General features: G+C 32.9%; 1 long non-coding RNA gene across 1 annotated transcript; it reads left to right on the top strand.

Annotated features, from left to right (window-relative positions):
• Positions 1 to 4,628: 4,628 nt before the first annotated feature.
• LOC145621438 (uncharacterized) lies at positions 4,629 to 14,471 on the top strand. Its single transcript, XR_014108418.1, has 3 exons — positions 4,629 to 5,665; positions 6,954 to 7,026; positions 14,355 to 14,471. It is a non-coding gene; the product is annotated as an uncharacterized LOC145621438 (long non-coding RNA).
• The last annotated feature ends 7,521 nt before the right edge of the window (positions 14,472 to 21,992 follow it).

Here is a 21,992-nt window from a genome sequence, read left to right as displayed (position 1 = left end):
AGACATTAAAAATCATATCTTTCATCAATTTAAGGCATGTATTCAATCCAACCATCATCATTCATCCAACATTCAACACATATTTTCCACCCCCTTCCCCTAGCTAAGAAATTAGCTTGGAGAAAGGAGATTAAACATGATGATTAAATTAAAAGAAAACAAAATAGACATGGAAGCAAACATGATAAAAAATAATGAAAATACCAAAGATGTCAATCCACAAAATAGATAGAAATAAACAACTAGAGTACAAATAAACTAAGCTAAGAGAAAGGATTAGAGATTACTAAGTAGGCAGTGGTAGAAAGATTAAAAATTGCAAGGTTGCTTGATGGATTGAAATGAAACTGGAACCAAAGTTACATACATGAAGATAAATTAAGTAATACTAAAATTTCTCTCTCTAAGATTAGGGTTTAATTGTCTTCTAAAATAAGGCTACATGATCCGCTAATCTCCCCTATCACCTCTATATATAGGTCCCTTAAAAGATACTAAAATACGAAATAAAAAAAACTGAAACTCAGCGGTGCGCGCCAGCGCATATACACTGGGCGCGCGCGTAGATGTTGTGCGTGCGCCCTCGCAGATCTTGTGCGCCCGCAGATCTGTGGGTATGGGGAATTAGACCCATGGATGCGAACCTTCTCCCAGCAATACTGCGCGCTCGCGCTTGAAGAGTGTGCGCCCGAACACAAGGCGCACATTACTCTCTGTTTTAGCTCTGCTTCTGTTGCTGTCTTGTGCAGGTTCTCCCAGGGCTGCACGCCCGCACATATCAAAGGCGCGCGCCCGCACACAGAGCGCGCACAAGGCGCGCAAAACCTTCTGTTTGAATTCTGTTCTTAAAGTCTTCCTACGCGGGTTCTCACAGTGATGCGCGCCCGCACACAGGGGATTTTGGGGGTGAATTGCTCTTCTTCCAATGCCTTGATTCCTACAAAACAAAAACAAAGAAAACAAGGAAAAAGGCAAACAAAGAAAAGAAGAACAAAAAGGAAAGAAAAAGGGGACAAACAGGCTACAAATGGGAGGGAAAACCCGTAAAAAGAACACTAAATTGTGGCATAAATGCCACTCATCATTGATTTAAATGAAAGTCAAACACATTCAAACAAAGCTTTTTGTATCAAATGAAAGTCAAATGCATTCAACAAAGCTTTTTAACTCAAATGAAAATCAAACACATTCAAACAAAGCTTTTTTAATCAAATGAAAGTCAAATGCATTTAATAAAGATAATTTAGTCAAATGAAAGTCAAACACATCCATACAAAGCTTTTTGAATCAAATAAAAGTCAAATGCATACAACAATGATAATTGAGTCAAATGAAATTCAAACACATTCAAACAAAGCTTTTTAAATCAAATGAAATTCAAATGCATTTAACAAAGCTTTTTGACTCAAATGAAAGTCGAACACATTCAAACAAAGCTTTTAAAATCAAATGAAATTCAAATGCATTCAATAAAGATAATTGAGTGAAATGAAAGTCAAACACATTCATACAAAGCTTTTTGAATTAAATGAAAGTTAAATGCATTCAACTAAGATAATTGACACAAATGAAAGGTAACATATTCAAACAAAGCTTTTTGAATCAAATGAAAGTCAAATGCATTCAACAAAGCTACTTGAGTCAAATGAAAGTCAAACACATTCAAACAACACTTTTTGAATCAAATGAAAGTCAAATGCATTCAACAAAGCTAATTGAGTCACTTGAAAGTCAAACACATTCAAACAAATCTTTTTGAATTAAAAGAAAGTCAAATGCATTCAACAAAGTTAATGGAGTCAAATGAAAGTCAAACACATTCAAACAAAGCATTTTGAATCAAATGAAAGTCAAATGCATTCAACAATGATAATTGATTTAAATGAAAGTCAAACACATTCAAACATTCAAACAAAGGTTTTTGAATTAAATGAAAGTGAAACGCAATTAAAAACGCTAATTGAGTCAAATGAAAGTCAAACACATTCATACAAAGCTAATTGCGTATAATGAAAGTCAAATGCATTCTGCAAAGCTAATTAAGTCTAATGAGAGTCAAACATAAACATATAAAGCTAATTGAGTCAAATCAAAGTGAAATGCATTCTGCAACGCTAATTGAGTCAAATGAAAATCAAACACATTCAAAATAAGCTTTTTGAATCAATGAAAGTGAAATGCATTCTGCAAAGCTTATTGAGTCAAATGAAAGTCAAACATATTCAAACAAAGCTTTTTCAATTAAATGAAAGTGAAATGCAATTTATAAACCTAATTGAGTCAAATGAAAGTCAAACACATTCATAAAAACCTAATTGAGTCAAATGAATGTTAAATGCATTCTGCAAAGCTAATTGAGTCAAAAGAAAGTCAAACACATTCAAACAAAGCTTTTTGAATCAAATGAAAGTTAAATGCATTCGACAAAGCTTTTTGACTCAAATAAAGTATAACATATTCAAACAAAGCTTTTTGCAACAAATGAAAGTCAAATGCATTCAAGAAAGATAATTGAGTCAAATGAAAATCAAACACATTCATACAAAGATTTTTGAATCAAATGAATGTCAAACACATTCTAACAAAGCTTTTTAAACCAAATGAAAGTCTAATTCATTCAACAAAGATAATTGAGTCAAATGAAAGTCAAACACATTCAAACAAAGATTTTTGAATCAAATGAAAGTCAAATACATTCAACAAAGTATTTTGACTCGAATGAAAGTCAAACACATTCAAACAAAGCTTTTTGAATCAAATAAAATTCAAATGCATTCAATAAAGATAATTGAGTCAAATGAAAGTCAAACACATTCGTACAAAGCTAATTGAGTCAAATTAAAGTCAAATGCATTCTACATTGATAATTGAGTCAAACAAAAGTCAAACACATTCAAACAAAACATTTTGAATCAAATGAAACTCAAATGCATTAACAAAGCTAATTGAGTCAAATGAAAGTCAAACACATTCAAACAAAGCTTTCTGAATTAAATGAAAGTCAAATGCATTCAACAAAGATAATTGATTCAATTGAAAGTGAAACACTTTCAAACAAAGCTTTTTGAATCAAATGAAAGTCAATTGCATTCAACAATGCTAATTGAGTCAAATGAAAGTCAAACACATTCAAACAAAGCTTTTTGAATAAATGAAATTCAAATGCATTCAACATAGCTAATTGAGTCAAATGATAGTCAAACACATTCAAATAAAGCTTTTTGCATCAAATGAAAGTAAAATGCATTCAACAAAGCTAATAGAGTGAAATGAAATTAAAACAAATTCGTACAAAGCTAATTGAGTGAAATGGAAGTCAAATGCATTCTACATAGATAATTGAGTCAAACGAAAATCAAACACATTCAAACAAAACTTTTTTAATACAAATGAAAGTCAAATGCATTCAACAAAGCTAATTGAGTCAAATGAAATTCAAACACATTCAAACAACGCTTTTTGAATCAAATGAATGTAGAATGCATTTGATCGGGGGATTAAGTAGTTTACTAACCCTTTATCAAATTAATTATTTATAACCTAAACTACCCTAATACGAGTATTGGGGTAAGTAAAGGGTCGAACCCAAAAGGACTAAGTGTATCAATCTATGCTAATTAGACTACTAGGAAAGCTTGTAAGATAGAAAGAGATTCAACTAAACACAACTAAGGATAAATAATTTAAACTAGGGAAAGTGGAATCCAATTACATTAATACATTCAATAACATCATACAATTAGATGAAAATGACCTCAATTAGGACGATTAACACATTTAACTCACTCTCGCGCAATTAAGCATATTAATAATCCTGCTAAACTAATTCACTCTCGTGCAACTACCCTAGCAAAGTTATGGAGGGATTTAGGGCTCTCAAACAACTCTCTTTCGCACAATTGATTGGAAACACAATTAAGAACATAGAATCATTTAGCTAGAAAGATTCTAATCCATAAAAGCATCATCCATACACAATAATCAAGAAATAATTTCATACTAATCACAATCAATCATTAAATTAATTAACATAACCTCCATTCATTTCCCTAGAACAAAATCTAACCTAACATGATGAACAAAAACATGAAAAACAAGGTAATAATAATAAAACCAAGAATCAAATAACTAAACTAATTAATCTACTCAAAACAACAAATAAATAAGAAAAAACAATAATAAATGAAAGCAATAAAGGTGAGAGAAAGTAAGGAAAACTCATTGAATAAATGAGAAGAAAATTCCACCAAAATGCTTTTTCAACCTCTCAAAACTCTATGAAAAATCCAAGCTTTCTCTCTCTAAACTACTCCTAAACTAGAGAGAGAAACTCCTAATCTAACCTAAGAGAGATAAAAATAAAACAACTCAACTACACTAATCTAGGGTAAAATTAAAGGTTAAGAGTCGATTGAAAGTTGAGAGGAAAATAACCCCAAAGGGGTATTTATAATACAAGTTAAATAAAAATAAAGAAAAGAAAATAAAATAAATAAAACTAAATAAATAAAAATAACAAAACTAAAAAAAATAAAAAGAAAAGGAAGCTAAAAATCCCCAATCCCCTCCAAAACCACGAAACAATCAAACTTCCTTCCTCTTCAATCTTGGCTGCTCCCGTTCATCACCACGCATCACGCATCATCAATTATCATCTTCACAACCGTTCATCAACATCATCATCATCTAGCATCAAATCGTGGCCCTCCGATTCTCATTAAAATTCACGTGAAAAGCTTGTGATTGACCCTCATTTGTGCGCCCGCGAAGACGTCGCGCAGAGGTCGCGCAAACTTACTGCCTCGACTCTGAATTTGGACTCCAATTGTGTGTGCCTTCTGACAGGGCTGCGTGGCCGCGAAGCTCCAATCAAATTGGACCTTAATTGAGGTTCGATTGTTTGCAAATGGTGAAGAGGGGAGGCCGGAATTTGCTGCGGTTTTGGTGTTGGTTGCGGTGGAGAAGCAAGGGAATTGCGGGGCTGATGGGTGAGTGATGGAAATTGAGGTGGTGCGTGGTTGCTACTGGTGATGTTGGGTAGTGTCGGTGCGATTGGAGGTGGTTTGGTGGTGGCTGGTGCTGCTAATTTGCAGCAGCTGCATGGGTGGTGAATTGGGAGGCGTAGCAGGTGCATTAAGGGAGGTACAAATTGGTGGTTGTGAAGGCTGGTGTGGCAGTTGGTGGAGTGCGTGGGTGAAGGGGAACAACAGGGGAGGTTGTGTTGTTACGATTTGCAAGTTCTGTGAGGGTTGTTGTTTTGTGTGCTTGGAGATGCGGGGCTGTGCAGGTTGGTGTTGGTGGTGTTGCGGGGTTTTGGGGAAAGCAGGGAGCAGCATTAAATTGCTGTTGCTGTTGGTGTTGTTGGTGTTGGCTGATGGTGTTGTGTGGGAGAAAATGGTGGCAGAGGTGGTGGTTGTAGGTGGTAAGGCAGCAGGGGAGAAGGAAAGTTGTGCTGCGTGTTGTGGTGTTGCGTGGTTGATGGTGTTGTTGGGGAAGGCAGGGAGCAGGGGAGGCTGGTCAGGAATTTGGTGCGGTGGAGGTTAAGATGTGGGGTGTCGGATATTGCTGGCAACATGGGTTGCATGTGCATTGTGTCTCAAACCTTGGACCTCCGAACGCAAATATGACTTTGAAACCCGGAACACCTACAACCAAAAAAACGAGGGTGAGTTGGAAAATGAAATAAAGTAAAATAAAGTAAGAAAAATAAAGTAAAATAAAATAAGATAAGCAAAGCAAAATAAAATAAAATAAAATGCTAAAACTAAAGTTAAACGAAATAAAATAAAATAAAATTTGACTCAAAAACCTTTGTATGAATGTGTTTAACTTTCATTTTACTTAATTAGCTTTGTATGAATTTGTTTGACTTTCATTTGACTCAATTAGCTTAGTTAATTGCATTTCACTTTCATTTAATTCAAAAAGCTTTGTTTGAATGTGTTTGACTTTCATTTGACTCAATTAGCTTTGTTGAATGCATTTTACTTTCATTAGAAAATGGGAAGCTTCTTCTCATTTTGCTCGAATTTGCTTGATTTCAGTTCTACCAGACATTAAAACCTTAGAACTTGATTTGTCTTAGTGAAATCTATGCTTAGGAAGTTACAAATACATATATTTGACATGATTCAAGCCTTTATAAGTTCATTAGAAAGAGCATGTAGAAAATGGGAACGGTTCTTCCCATTTGGGCCAAATTTGCTTGATTTTGGTTCTACAAGATCTTAAAACCTTATAACATGCTTTGTTTTTGTGACTTCTTTTGTTAGGAAGTTATAAATACATATATTTGACAGGAATCAAGCCTTTTTAAGTTCATTAGAAAGAGCATGTAGAATATGGGAACGCTTCTTTCCATTTTTCCCGTATTTGCTTGATTTCGGTTCGACTAGACCTTAAAACCATATAACTTGCTTTGTCTTAGTGATTTCTATGCTTAGGAAGTTACTAATACATAAATTTGACATGATTCAAGCCTTTATAAGTTCATTAGAAAGAGCATGTAGAAAGTGCGAACGCTTTTTACCATTTGGGCCGAATTTGGTTGATTTTGGTTCTATAAGACCTTAAAACCTTATAACATCCTTTGTTTTTGTGATTTCTTTTGTTAGGAAGTTATAAATACATATATTTTATATGAATCAAACCTTTTCAAATTTATTAGAAAGAGCATGTAAAAAATGGGTGCTTCTTCCTATTTTTCTCGAATTTGCTTGATTTCGGTCCTACCAGTCCTTAAAACATTATAACTTGCTTTGTTTTTGTTATTTCTATGATTAGGAAATATAAGTACATATATTTGACATTATTCAAGTTTTTTTAAGTTCATTAGAAAGAGCATGTAGAAAATGGGAATGCTTCTTACTGATTTGCCCAAATTTGCTTGATTTTGGTTCTACAAGACCTTAAAACCTTGTAACTTTCTTTGTTTTTGTGATTTGTTTTGTTAGGTACTTATAAATACATATATTTGACATGAATCAAGCCTTTTCAAGTTCAATAGAAAGAGCATGTTGAAAACGGGTACGCTTTTTCCCATTTTGCCCGAATTTGCTTGGTTTTGGTTCTACAATACCTTAAAACCTTATAACTTGCTTTGTTTTTGTGATTTATATGCTTAGTAAATTATAAATACATATATTTGATATGATTCAATAATTTATAAGTTCATTAGAAAGAGCATGTATAAAATGGAAAGGCTTCTTACTATTTTGCCAGAATTTGCTTGATTTTGGTTCTACAAGATCTTAAAAACTTATAACTTGCTTTGTTTTTGTGATTTATCTTGTTAGGAAGTTATAAATACATATATTTGACATGAATCAAGCCTTTTCATGTTTATTAAAAAGAGCATGTAGAAAAAGGGAATGCTTCTTACTATTTTGCCCGAATTTGCTTGATTTCAGTTTTACAAGACCTTAAAACCTAATAACTTGCATTGTTTTTGTGATTTCTATGCTTATTCATTTATAAATACATATATTTCACATGATTCAAACAATTATAAGTTCATTAGAAAGAGCATGTAGAATTTTGGAATGCTTCTTATTATTTTGCTCGAAATTTGCTTGATTTTGGTTCTACAAGACCTTAAAACCTCATAACTTGCTTTGTTTTTTTGATTTATTTTCTTATGGAGTTATAAATACATATATTTGACATGATCCAAGCATTTATAAGTTCATTAGAAAGAGCATGTAGAAAATGGGAACGTTTCATCTCATTTTGCCCAAATTTGCTTGATTTTGGTTCTAAAAGACCTTAAAACCTTATAACTTGCTTTTGCTCTGTTATTTATATGCTTAGGGAGTAATAAATATGTATATTTGACATAATTCAAGAATTTATAATTTCATTAGAAAGAGCATGTAGAAAATGTGAATGCTTCTTACTATTTTGCCCGAATTTGCTTGATTTTGGTTCTACAAGACCTTAAAACCTTATGAATTGCTTTGTTTTTGTGATTTCTTTTGTGAGGAAGTTATGAATACATATATTTGACATGACTCAAGCCATTTCAAGTTAATAAGAAAGAGCATGTAGATAATGGGAATGCTTCTTCCCATTTTGGCCGAATTTACTTGATTTTGACTCTATAAGACCTTAAAACCTTATAACATGCTTTATTTTTGTGATTTATTTTCTTACGAAGTTATAAATTCATATATTTGACATGAATCAATCCTTTTCAAGTTCATTAGAAAGAGCATGTAGAAAATGGGAACGCTTCTTCTCATTTTGCACGAATTTGCTTGATTTAAGTTCTACCAGACCTTAAAACCTTATAACTTGCTTTGTCTTAGTGATTTCTATGCACAGGCAGTTACAAACACATATATTTGACATGATTCAATCCTTTATAAGTTTATTAGAAAGAGCATGTTGAAAATGGGAACGCTTCTTCCCATTTGGGCCGAATTTGCTTGATTTTTGTTCTTCAAGAGCTTAAAACCTTATAACATGCTCTTTTTTGTGATTTATTTTGTTAGGAAGTTATAAATACATATATTTGACATGAATCAAGACTTTTCAAGTTCATTAGAAAGAGCATGTAGAAAATGGGAACACTTATTCCCATTTTGCCCGAATTTACTTGCTTTCGGTTCTACTAGACTATTAAACCTTATAACTTGCTTTGTCTTGGTAATTACTATGCTTAGGCAGTTACTAATACATATATTGACATGATTCAGGCCTTTATAAGTTCATTAGAAAGAGCATGTAGAAAATGGGAACGCTTTTTATCATTTAGGCCGAATTTGGTTGATTTTGGTTCTACAAGACCTTAAAATCTTATAACATCCTTTGTTTTTGTTAGGAAGTTATAAATACATATATTTGACATGAATCAAGCCTTTTCAAGTTAATTAGAAAGAGAATGTAAAAAATGGTTGCTTCTTACTATTTTGCTCGAATTTGCTTGATTTCGGTTCTACCATTCCTTAAAACCTTATAACTTGCTTTGTTTTTGTTATTTCTAATATTAGGAAATATAAATACATATATTTAACATTATTCAAGTTTTTTTTAGTTCATTAAAAAGAGCATGTAGAAAATGGGAATTCTTCTTACTATTTTGCCCGAATTTGCTTGATTTTGGTCCTACAAGACCTTAAAACCTTATAACTTGCTTTGTTTTTGTGATGTCTTGTGTTAGGAAGTTATAAATACATATATTTGACATGAATCAAGCATTTTAAAGTTCATTAGAAAGAGCATGCTAAAAATGGGTACGCTTTTTCCGATTTTGCCCGAATTTGCTTGATTTTTGTTCTACCTTATGACATGCTTTATTTTTGTGACTCATTTTCTTAGGAAGATATAAAAACATTTATTTGACATGAATCAAGCCTTTATTTGACTTAATACATTTATTTTTGTGTTTGATTTTCATTTGACTTAATTAACTTTGTTGACTGCATTTGACTTTCATTTGATTCAAAAAGCTTAGTTTGAATGTGTTTGACAGTTATTTGACTCAATTAGCTTTTTTGAATCTGTTTAACTCTCATTTGACTCAATTAGCATTTTTGAATGCAATTGACTTTCATTTGATTCAAAAAGGTTTGTTTGAATGCATTTGACTTTCATTTGATTCTAAAAGCTTTGTTGAAAGTGTTTGACTTTCATTTGATTCAGTTAGCTTTGTTGAATGCATTCGAATTTAAATTGAATCAAAAAGCTTTGTTTGAATGTGTTTGACTTTCATTTAACTCAATTAGATTTGTTGAATGTGTTTAACTTTCATTTGACTCAATTAGCATTGTGGAATGCAATTGACTTTAATTTGATTCAAAAAGCTTTGTTTGAATGTATTTGACTTTCATGTGATTCTTAAAGCTTTGTTGAAAGTGTTTGACTTTCATTTCACTCAATTAGCTTTGTTGAATGCATTTGACTTTCATTTGATTCAAAAAGCTTTGTTTGAATGTGTTTGACTTTCATTTGACTCAATTAGCTTTGTTGAATGTGTTTGACTTTCATTTAACTCAATTAGCATTGTGGAATGCAATTTACTTTCATTTGATTCAAAAAGCTTTGTTTGAATGTATTTAAAATTGATTTGATTCTAAAAGCTTTTTTGAAAGTGTTTGACTTTCATTTCACTCAATTAGCTTTGTTGAATGCATTTGACTTTCATTTGATACAAAAAGCTTTGTTTGAATGTGTTTGACTTTCATTTGACTCAATTAGCTTTGTTGAATGTGTTTAACTTTCATTTGACTCAATTAGCATTGTGGAATGCAATTGACTTTCATTTGGTTCAAAAAGCTTTGTTTAAATGTATTTGACTTTCATTTGATTCTAAAAGCTTTGTTGAAAGGGTTTGACTTTCATTTGACTCAATTAGCTTTGTTGAACGCATTTGACTTTCATTTCATTCAAGAAGCATTGTTTGAATGTGTTTGACTTTCATTTGACTCAATTAGCTTAGTTGAATGTGTTTGACTTTCATTTGACTCAATTAGCATTGTGGAATGCAATTTACTTTCATTTGATTCAAAAAGCTATGTTTGAATGTATTTAAAATTCATTTGATTCTAAAAGCTTTGTTGAAAGTGTTCGACTTTCATTTGACTCAATTAGCTTTGTTGAATGCACTTGACTTTCATTTGATTTAAAAAGCTTTGTTGAATGTATTTGACTTTCATACGACTCAATTAGCACTGTGGAATGCAATTGAGTTTCATTGGATTCAAAAATCTTTATTTGAATGTATTTGACTTTCATTTCATTCTAAAAGCTATGTTGAAAGTGTTTGACTTTCATTTGACTTTCATTTGATTCAAAAAGCTTAGTTTGAATGTGTTTGATTTTTATTTGACTCAATTAGCTTTGTTGAATGTGTTTAACTTTCATTTAACTCAATTAGCATTGATGAATGCAATTGACTTTCATTTAATTCAAAATGCTTTGTATGAATGTATTTTAAATTCATTAGAGTCTAAAAGCTTTGTTGAAAGTGTTTGACTTTCATTTGACTTAGTTAGCTTTGTTGAATGCATTTGACTTTCATTTGATTCAAAAAACTTTGTTTGAATGTGTTTGACTTTCATTTGACTCAATTAGCTTTGTTGAATGTGTTTGACTTTCATTTGACTCAATTAGCATTGTGGAATGCAATTGACTTTAATTTGATTAAAAAAGCTTTGTTTGAATGTATTTGACTTTCATTTGATTCAAAAAGCTTTGTAGAAAGTGTTTGACTCTCATTTGACTCAATTAGCTTTCTTAAATGAATTTGACGTTGATTTGATTCAATAAGCTTTGTTTGAATGTGTTTGACTTTCATTTGACTCAATTAGCTTTGTTGAATGTGTTTAACTTTCATTAACTCAATTAGCATTGTGGAATGCAATTGACTTTCATTTAATTCAAAATGCTTTGTCTGAATGTATTTTAATTTCATTTGATTCTAAAAGCTTTGTTGAAAGTGTTTGACTTTCATTTGACTCAGATAGCTTTGTTGAACGCATTCGACTTTCATTTGATTCAAAAAACATTGTTTGAATGTGTTTGACTTTCATTTGACTAAATTAGCTTTGTTGAATGTGTTTGACTTTAACTTGACTCAATTAGCATTGTGTAATGCATTTGACTTTAATTTGATTCAAAAAGCTTTGTTTGAATGTATTTGTCTTTCATTTGATTCTAATGTTTTGTTGAAAGTGTTTGACTTTTATTTGACTCAATTAGCTTTGTTGAATGTGTTTGACTTTCATTTTACTCAATTAGCATTGTGGAATGCAATTGACTTTCATTTGATTCTAAAAGCTTTATTGAAAGTGTTTGAATTTCATTTGACTCAATTAGCTTTGTTGAATGCATTTGACTTTCATTTGATTCAATAAGCTTTGTTTGTATGTGTTTGACTTTCATTTAACTCAATTAGCTTTGTTGAATGCAATTGACTTTCATTTGATCCAAAAAGCTTTGTTTGAATGTATTTAACTTTCATTTTATTCTAAAAGCTTTGTTGAAAGTGTTTGACTTTCATTTGACTTAATTAGCTTTGTTGACTGCATTTGACTTTCATTTGATTCAAAAAGCTTAGTTTGAATGTGCTTGACTTTCATTTGACTCAATTAGCTTTATTGAATGTGTTTAACCTTCATTTAACTCATTTAGCATTGTGGAACGCAATTGACTTTCATTTGATTAAAAAGGCTTTGTCTTAATGTCTTTGACTTTCATTTGATTCTAAAAGCTTTGTTGAAAGTGTTTGACTTTCATTCGACTCAGTTAGCTTTGTTGAATGCATTCGACTTTCATTAGATTAAAAAAGCTTTGTTTGAATGTGTTTGACTTTCATTTGACTTAATTAGCTTTGTTGAATGTGTTTGACTTTCATTTGATTCAATTAGCATAGTGGAATGTAATAGACTTTCATTTGATTCAAAAAGCTTAGTTTGAATGTATTTAACTTTCATTTGATTCTAAAACCTTTGTTGAAAGTGTTTGACTTTCATTTGACTCAATTAGCATTGTCGAATGCAATTGACTTTCATTTGATTCAAAAAGGTTTGTTTGAATGTATTTAACTTTCATTTGATTCTAAAAGCTTTGTTGAAAGTGTTTGACTTTCATTTGACTCAATTAGCATTATTGAACGCATTTGACTTTCATTTGATTCAAAAAGCTTTGTTTGAATGTGTTTGACTTTCATCTGACTCAATTAGTTTTGTTAAATGTGTTTGACTTTAATTTTCTCAATTAGCATTGTGGAATGCAATTGACTTTCATTTGATTCAAAAAGCTTTGTTTGAATGTATTTGACTTTCATCTGATTATAAAAGCTTTATTGAAAGTGTTTGACTTTCATTTCACTCAATTAGCTTTGTTGAATGCATTTGACTTTCATTTGATTCAAAAAGCTTTGTTTGAATGTGTTTGACTTTGATTTGACTCAATTAGCTTTGTTGAATGTGTTTAACTTTCATTTGACTCAATTAGCATTGTGGAATGCAATTGACTTTCATTTGATTCAAAAAGTTTTGTTTGAATGTATTCGACTTTTAAAAGCTTTGTGGAAAGTGTTTGACTTTCATTTGACTCAATTAGCTTTGTTGAATGCATTTGACTTTCATTTGATTCAAAAAGCTTTGTTTAAATGTGTTTTTACTTTAAATTGACTCAATTAGCTTTGTTGAATGTGTTTGACTTTTATTTGACTCAATTAGAATTGTTGAATGCAATTGAATTTCACTTGATTCAAAAAGCTTTGTTTTAATGTATTAGACTTTCATTTGATTATAAAAGCTTTGTTGAAAGTGTTTGACTTTCATTTGACTCAATTAGCTTTGTTGAATGCATTTGACTTTTATTTTATTAAAAAAGCTTTGTTTGAATGTGTTTTACTTTGATTTGACTCAATAAGCTTTGTTGAATGTGTCTGATGTTCATTTGACTCAATTAGCATTGTGGAATGCAATTGAATTTCTTTTGATTCAAATTGATATCTTTGAATGTATATGAATTTCATTTGATTCTAAAAGCTTTGTTGAAGGTGTTTGACTTTCATTTGACCCAATTAGCTTTGTTGAATGCATTTGACTTTCATTTGATTCAAAAAGCTTTGTTTGAATGTGTTTGACTTTCATTTGACTCAATTAGCTTTGTTTAATGTGTTTGACTTTCATTTGACTTAATTAACATTGTGGAATGCAGTTGACTTTTATTTGATTCAAAAAGCTTTGTTTGAATGTATTTGACTTTCATTTGATTCTAAAAGCTTGGTTGAAAGTGTTTAAGTTTCATTTGACTCAATTAGCTTTGTTGAATGCATTTGACTTTCATTTGATTCAAAAAGCTTTGTTTGAATGTGTTTTACTTTCATTTGACTCAATAAGCTTTGTTGAATGTGTCTGATGTTCATTTGACTCAATTAGCATTGTGGAATGCAATTGAATTTCTTTTGATTTAAAATGCTATGTTTGAATGTATATGACTTTCATTTGATTCTAAAAGCTTTGTTGAAAGTGTTTGACTTTCATTTGACCCAATTAGCTTTGTTGAATGCATTTAACTTTCATTTGATTCAAAAAGCTTTGTTTGAATGTGTTTGACTTTCATTTGACTCAATTAGCTTTGTTTAATGTGTTTGACTTTCATTTGACTTAATTTACATTGTGGAAGGCAGTTGACTTTCATTTGATTCAAAAAGCTTTGTTTGAATGTATTTGACTTTCATTTGATTCTAAAAGCTTGGTTGAAAGTGTTTGAGTTTCATTTGACTCAATTAGCTTTGTTGAATGCATTTGACTTTCATTTGATTCAAAAAGCTTTGTTTGAATGTGTTTGACTTTCATTTGACTCAATTAGCTTTGTTGAATGTGTTTGACTTTCTGTAGGCGTCGTTCGAAGTGCGCCTACGTTAAAGCATAGTGGTGAATATGCTTGGCACTCATAGGAAGTGGGAATTGACATATACGATTAGGGACACGATTTGGGACAAGGAAAGTAGGGAGCCGCCAACAAGTTTTTAAGGAACTTGTAAACCGTTCACGGATCATAAAAGGCAACCACGATTAAGGGACAACGATAGGCAACAACGATTGACCCGTGAAGGTTACACCCCATTCATAATCCATGAGATTACTAACTCCATATGGTTCGGAACCACGAAAGGAGGATCGGGGATGATGGTACGAAGTGAGTCATGGAGTCACATTCGCCCGTATTGGCCTCTACTCGATTCTTATATTGAAAAGTATTCATGTGATCTCAAAGGCATACAAACTAAATATTCAATTTGCTCCAAACTATTATTATGCTAAAGTGGTTGAATATTAATGCAACATATAATTCTAATATATTAGTGATCACTTCGATTTAACAACAAGATTAAAAAGGAACCTAAACCGGTTGTCCAAATTATCTTATTAGTCGTGATTTTCAATTACATATTCCCTTTAACATGCAATATGGTGATCATAAATAAATAATAATAGAACAAACATTAACATTGGAAGCAATCTAACAATAATAACGTTAATCAAATCAAATAATAATAATTCTAATCATGATACTAGCAATAAGAAATAAAAATAAGAGTAATTAATTAATTACTCACATTTCGCGCGTTCCTTTAAATTGCTACATCATGAATAAATTGTTAGTAACTTCAATAAAAATATAAATCAAATGGAAATTAAATTAGATAAAAGGTAGAGTTGATTTGGTCCAAACCCTCAGTTAATTCTACCTTTCACGCCTTGGTTTAAGTATAGAACTTCGGGTATTGTATGGACTCCTTAGAGTGCTTAAGGGATATAAAATGAGAGAGTAGGGTGGCTAGAATTTAGGCTAGAACAAGAGAAAGAGGAGAGAATATTTTTGGTGTAGGGAGAGGGAATGATTTTTGGCGTAGAAGAGAGAAAGAGAGAAAGAGAGAAAGAGAGAAGGATTAGGTGATCAAGCTTGTTGATGCTTGAAAAAGGGGAGATATGACCTCTATTTATAGGGAAAAAAAGAGGGGTCGAATCAAGAAAAGATAAGAATTCGAATCGGATAAAACTCTTGCGATAGACAGCAGTTTTTGCGGTTTTGTTTTTTATCATATCTTTTGATCCAGAAATCGTAATAAGATGAATAAGATGTAGTTGGAAAGCTCTTGAAGTCTAATTTCTAACCCAATTGGAATCAGATTAAAATATTTTGTATAATAAAAGATATGGCCGAAATAGTGGGACGGTGTCAGTTTTGGATAGAGTTTCGTATTTCTTTTATATCTTTTTCGTTATAGCTCGGAATTAATATTATAATATATCATTGGAAAGATAATTTCAAGATCTATCCAACCATATAAAAATCAGATAAAAACAGTGAGGAACGAAAATAATATCTGACTATCTTTGAACGTCTTTCAATTCGAATTAAATTAGGACTTTCAAAAAGAAAAGTTTTATTCTATTTCAAAGGCTTTAATCTTATCTTTTCAAAAAGGATAATTAAGAACTTTTAGAAGCTTATAGAAGCTTCCAATTAATCCTAATTGTATTATGAGTGGGATTAAATCATTTGGACCCTCCACATGATCATTGGGTCGTAGATAAGGTGGGCTTAGGTTCGGTTTGGACTCAGTTTAATATTTTAGCCATAACTTATTCATTATAACTCGGATTTGGGCTTATAATATATCGTTGGAAAGATCTTTTAAAGCCCTATCCAAATATTTAACAATTGGAACCAGATTATGGACCAAAATAAACTGATATAAACGTTTTTATAAAAAGGACACGAAATGAATGATTTTAATGGACACGAAATGAATTATTTTGGGTTTAAAGGCACGAAAAAGAGGAACATAAGTTATGGTTTGGTGAAATGGGTTAGGAATTGGGTTGGTTTAAGAAATGTATTGGGAATGAACATGGATTTAAGCACTCCAAAGATTAAATACTCAACCCGACCAATAATGGCGGTAAAAAGTTGTTCATCATCGGGTTTGGTTTTGGGGAGACATTTTTAGGTGTCTACAGAAGCCCCCACTTTGACTGAGTTTGTAGAAACGTCAGTTTCGAAAATGATAGTCAAAGTAGTCGATAGGGACGGAGAATGATTTAAGACGTTCTGCGATCCTAAATCACTCTGTATACGCCGATACCTGCAGAAGAATGTTAGTTCCACAAATGAGTTTGGCAGCTTCCTATGCTTGAAGGAATCCACCGGATTATGTTTCGCTGAAATGCTTTCCATGCCTGAGGAAAGCCGACTGATGAATTTGGTAGCTTTCTATGCTTGAAGAAATCTACCGGAGAACATTTTCCATGCTTGAGGAAAATCGACAGATGATTTTGGCGGTTTTCTATGCTTGAAGAAACCCACCGGTTGAGATACTTTCCATGCCTGAGGAAAGTCGATAGATGACAATTTTCTATGCCTGAGGAAAAACTTGTCTAATGATGAAATTACAAGTCTCTGTGTATCGAGAACCTTGCGCCGTGAATCGTCTTCGCTTGGGAGAGGATCACTAAAATGATGATGGTTCGATTGTCCCCGAACGTGGGCTGTAGTTGGTTCGCTTGTCCCCGAACGTGGGCTGTGGATGGTCCGCTTGTCCCCGAACGTGGGCTATAGGTGGTTCGCTTGTCCCCGAACGTGGGCTGTAGATGGTCCGCTTGTCCCCGGACGTGGGCTGTAGGTGGTCCGCTTGTCCCCGGACGTGGGCTGTAGATGAGACCTGCAAAATAAAATTTGCCAAGGGACTCGTCTAGAAGGGACTCGTATAGACTATGATTGACTCGACCAATTGACTTAACCAATGACCAATTGACATGTGTATGGCTTTTTATTGTGTGTGTATGAGTATATGTATGATTTGAGTGAGTGTGCAGACACAAGCTAACGAAGATGGAAAAGCAAAAATTTTCCGTCATTTTTGTCATGAGTGGAGGGTACCGACTTTCTCCCGAAAAAGAAAGACATGAAAAAGATTTTATTTTCGAACTTCCCTCAATGTGAAAATTTTGAAAAAGTTTTTGAACTTCCCCTAAAGAAAATAAAGAAAAAGGGGAAGAAGTTTTGAACTTCCTCCTTTAGCAAGACGAAATGAATCGTATGAATTGAATTGCTTGTCTTGAAAACAGTTTATGCATGATGCATGCTCTTTGGCCAGGAGGCTAAGGACAATTACATCATGTGACACGATAGATGAATGAACTTAGGTTATGGAGCTAAGCATCATATATGGTGTAAGAAACGATCTTGAACGTCACTTAGGTCTAGAAGCTAAGCACGTATATAGTCGAAGTGATTATTGCATAATGAACGTTGCTTAAGTCAAGGAGCTAAGCACGATATGCTTTGTATGATTAAAAATCACAGATATATAAATGTAACTCATCACATTATGCGATGCATGAAACAATGAATATTGCTCAGGTCAGGAAGCTAAGCAAGTATACAATGTTTTTTCTAATGAATGTTGTCTCGAAAGATGATGACATGCACAGTGTTGAAACAAGATTTCATGATAGAGGGTTCTTAAAGGGAAGGATGATATGGTTATGTATGTGTGAGTGAAGTGTGTGAAAGTGATACTAAGGTTAGCTGCAAAGGTTGTGGTGATGGAAATAGATGTGAGAAGAGTCAAAGATGATGACTCTTGTTGGGTTGGGTAAGCTACGTGATGTGGGTTCAAGCCCCCAAGTCTAGCTCTAAATAGTAAGGGATAACCATTGGATATTCTTTGACTCGATCATGCACATATATGAATATGAATGTGGCCGCACCTCAATGTGAGGTTGCCTACGTATCCGTTAGCAATCAGGCCGAACGTAGCTCTAACCGAGCTTTGCACAAGTGTATGTACACCTCAAAGAGGTCTTTCAAGGGTTGTAATGTAGTTAAGCTGATGGTTTAAGGAAAAAAAAAAAAAAGGTAAAAGGCTCAAGACCCGATAGAAGCCCCCAAGATATGCAATTGTGTATTCGAAAATTTTAAATTCGCAAGTTTTATTTTTCACATTTTTTTGCTTTGATTTTTTTTTTTTTTTTTTTTTTTTTTGTTTTTTTTTTGTTTTTTTTTTTGTTTTTTTTTTTGAATCAATGTAGGCAATCCCGGATCATACGGTCCATCACTCACTAAGCATTCATGTTTCTCAGGCACAGTACCAAGCACTCGATGAGAGACGCAATTCGAGACGTGTTCATATCAAAGACATTGGAACACTTGCCTTTAGACATTGTTTTTTTTTTTTATTTACTTATTGTTTTTTTTTCATTTGAACTTGCTTTTTGAATGTTACACAAATTGCACATCTTCCCATCCCATGGTTACGTGAATGTGGGTTGAAGAAATTAAGGCCAAACGTTAGATAAGGCTCAAAGTGTTTGATGAAGAAATGGATATGTGATTGAAATGGTTTAAGGGGAATGACAGGGTTGCAAAGGTGCCTCAAATCATTGGTGTACCTTGTGTTTAGTTCGGCGGTTTTTTTTTTTTTTTTTTTTTTTTTTTTTTTTTTTTGTTTTTGCGAATGACATGATCGAATGCAAAGGAAATAGAGACATAAGGATAAGGAGAACCTATGCTAGACTTATTAGGGAAAAAGGGTTGGAACGAAAGAAGAAAAAAAAACATGAAATCTTGTATAGAAACTTGTCTTGTGCTTCGTCTTCAAAGATGCTTATGAATTACTTGTTACCGCCAAGAGGGACAAGAAATTTGTTATTGCTGATGCTTTGATTAGAAGAAAAGAAGGAAGGAATGACGTTCCCCTTATTCTTCCAACTCTTGCCTAGTGATTCTTGAACTCGAGTACTATATATGGAACAAAATGAGCTCACTTAATGCATTGACTCAATACTCGGATTGGAAAAGATGAGTGTATGAAAAAATTTTGAAAACCAATGGGAAATACTCCACTCATTCCTATTACGACGGAAAAAGACACATGCATGGTCCTATTATACGATCATAAACAATATGGTGCATTACTCGAAGACAAAGTGTGTGCAACGACTCAACATGTATGATTAGGTGAGTTTATTAAGACTCATGGTATGATCGCATGGCTAGACATGACGACGTTATGAAAAACAAAGGACCCAAGGACCAAATAGCACGGAAGACTAAAAGACAAACTAACTTGACTAATTTTGTCCAATTTTAATGTTTATGCTATTTACTAGGTGAAAACTTTCCATTGGCAATCGTTAGTCGTAAATAAGATCAACCATAACCAAAGACAAAGGTTAGCACAATAATCACAAGAAAATAGGAAGACAAGGGGAATTCTAAAAGAGTTAGGACTCATGGGTATAAATAAATATCTATAATCCTATGTTATATGAGTTGACACAGATTAAAGGACTTGGCTAAAACTAGCTTGACACGAAGAAATAAAAATAAGAGATTGCACACTAATAAAAAAGACACCTAAACTGGACAGGCTGTAGTATATCGGTTATAACCTTTGTTCTGTGACTCTGATTGTGGCGAAACCAACGCCAAATAAAAGATAAAACTCGGGGCTACAGATCCATAGGTGGCACGACACGTAATTCTTTCTAGAACTCCGGCTATGACCAAAACAAGTTGACTCTTATGCAGGATACGGGAATAAAAATCCGGGTTGACTCAAGATAAATTAAAAAAAATCCTATGACTCGACTCTAACAAAAAAATAGGTTTGATAAGAGAAAAAAAAAGAGAAGAAAAAATAAAATAAAAATATGCACACATAAGCACATTGTCACGAATGATGCAATGAAGTTCGCAACCTAAAGTCAAGATCTATGTTCCACTATGGTCAAGCTTATTTGGGTGTCAAAGGGTACCATGGTTAAGAGTTTGGACGCGTTAGCAAGGCAGCCTCCCTTGAGGGTGTATGCCAATGGGCGGCTCCGCGAGTTCGTGATGAAATCGAACTCGACTCCATGGTTTGGGTGGATTTAAAAACTCGGATGAACCCTTATTGTCATGAACGTTTTTGGGTTGATAGAGCTTAAATCCCCCGGGCTAGCCACGTACGTAGAACACGTACTATTGTGGAAAAATAGGTAACCTAATATGCATATGTGACAATGCCAATTAAATCGCAGGAATACAATTCAAGAATCTTTCAAGTCTCATCCACTCATCTCAATTAAATACCGATCACTCAAATCGATAAATAACCAAGAATCCTCCCCAGTGGAGTCGCCAAATTGTAGGCGTCGTTCGAAGTGCGCCTACGTTAAAGAATAGTGGTGAATATGCTTGGCACTCATAGGAAGTGGGAATTGACATATACGATTAGGGACACGATTAGGGACAAGGAAAGTAGGGAGCCGCCAACAAGTTTTTAAGGAACTTGTAAACCGTTCACGGATCATAAAAGGCAACCACGATTAAGGGACAACGATAGGCAACAACGATTGACCCGTGAAGGTTACACCCCATTCATAATCCATGAGATTACTAACTCCATATGGTTTGGAACCACGAAAGGAGGATCGGGGATGATGGTACGAAGTGAGTCATGGAGTCACATTCGCCCGTATTGGCCTCTACTCGATTCTTATATTGAAAAGTATTCCTGTGATCTCAAAGGCATACAAACAAAATATTCAATTTGCTCCAAACTATTATTATGCTAAATTGGTTGAATATTAATGCAACATATAATTCTAATATATTAGTGATCACTTCGATTTAACAACAAGATTAAAAAGGAACCTAAATCGGTTGTCCAAATTATCTTATTAGTCGTGATTTTCAATTACATATTCCCTTTAACATGCAATATGGTGATCATAAATAAATAATAATAGAACAAACATTAACATTGGAAGCAATCTACAATAATAACGTTAATCAAATCAAATAACAATAATTCTAATCATGATACTAGCAATAAGAAATAAAAATAAGAGTAATTAATAAATTACTCACATTTTGCGCGTTCCTTTAAATTGCTACATCATGAATAAATTGTTAGTAACTTCAATAAAAATATAAATCAAATGGAAATTAAATTAGATAAAAGGTAGAGTTGATTTGGTCCAAACCCTCAGTTAATTCTACCTTTCACGCCTTGGTTTAAGTATAGAACTTCGGGTATTGTATGGACTCCTTAGAGTGCTTAAGGGATATAAAATGAGAGAGTAGGGTGGCTAGAATTTAGGCTAGAACAAGAGAAAGAGGAGAGAATATTTTTGGTGTAGGGAGAGGGAATGATTTTTGGTGTAGAAGAGAGAAAGAGAGAAAGTGAGAAGGATTAGGTGATCAAGATTGTTGATGATTGAAAAAGGGGAGATATGACCTCTATTTAAGAAAAAAGAGGGGTCGAATCAAGAAAAGATAAGAATTCGAATCGGATAAAACTCTTGCGATAGACAGTAGTTTTTGCGGTTTTTTTTTATCATATCTTTTGATCCAGAAATCGGAATAAGATGAATAAGATGTAGTTGGAAAGCTATTGAAGTCTACTTTCTAACCCAATTGGAATCAGATTAAAATATTTTGTATAATAAAAGATATGGCCAAAATAGTGGGACGGTGTC

Source organism: Chenopodium album, chromosome 27 (assembly GCF_948465745.1).
Source record: "Chenopodium album chromosome 27, dcCheAlbu1.1, whole genome shotgun sequence".
NCBI classification, from domain to species: Eukaryota; Viridiplantae; Streptophyta; class Magnoliopsida; order Caryophyllales; family Amaranthaceae; genus Chenopodium; species Chenopodium album.
This window is presented reverse-complemented; position numbering and strand designations above follow the sequence as displayed.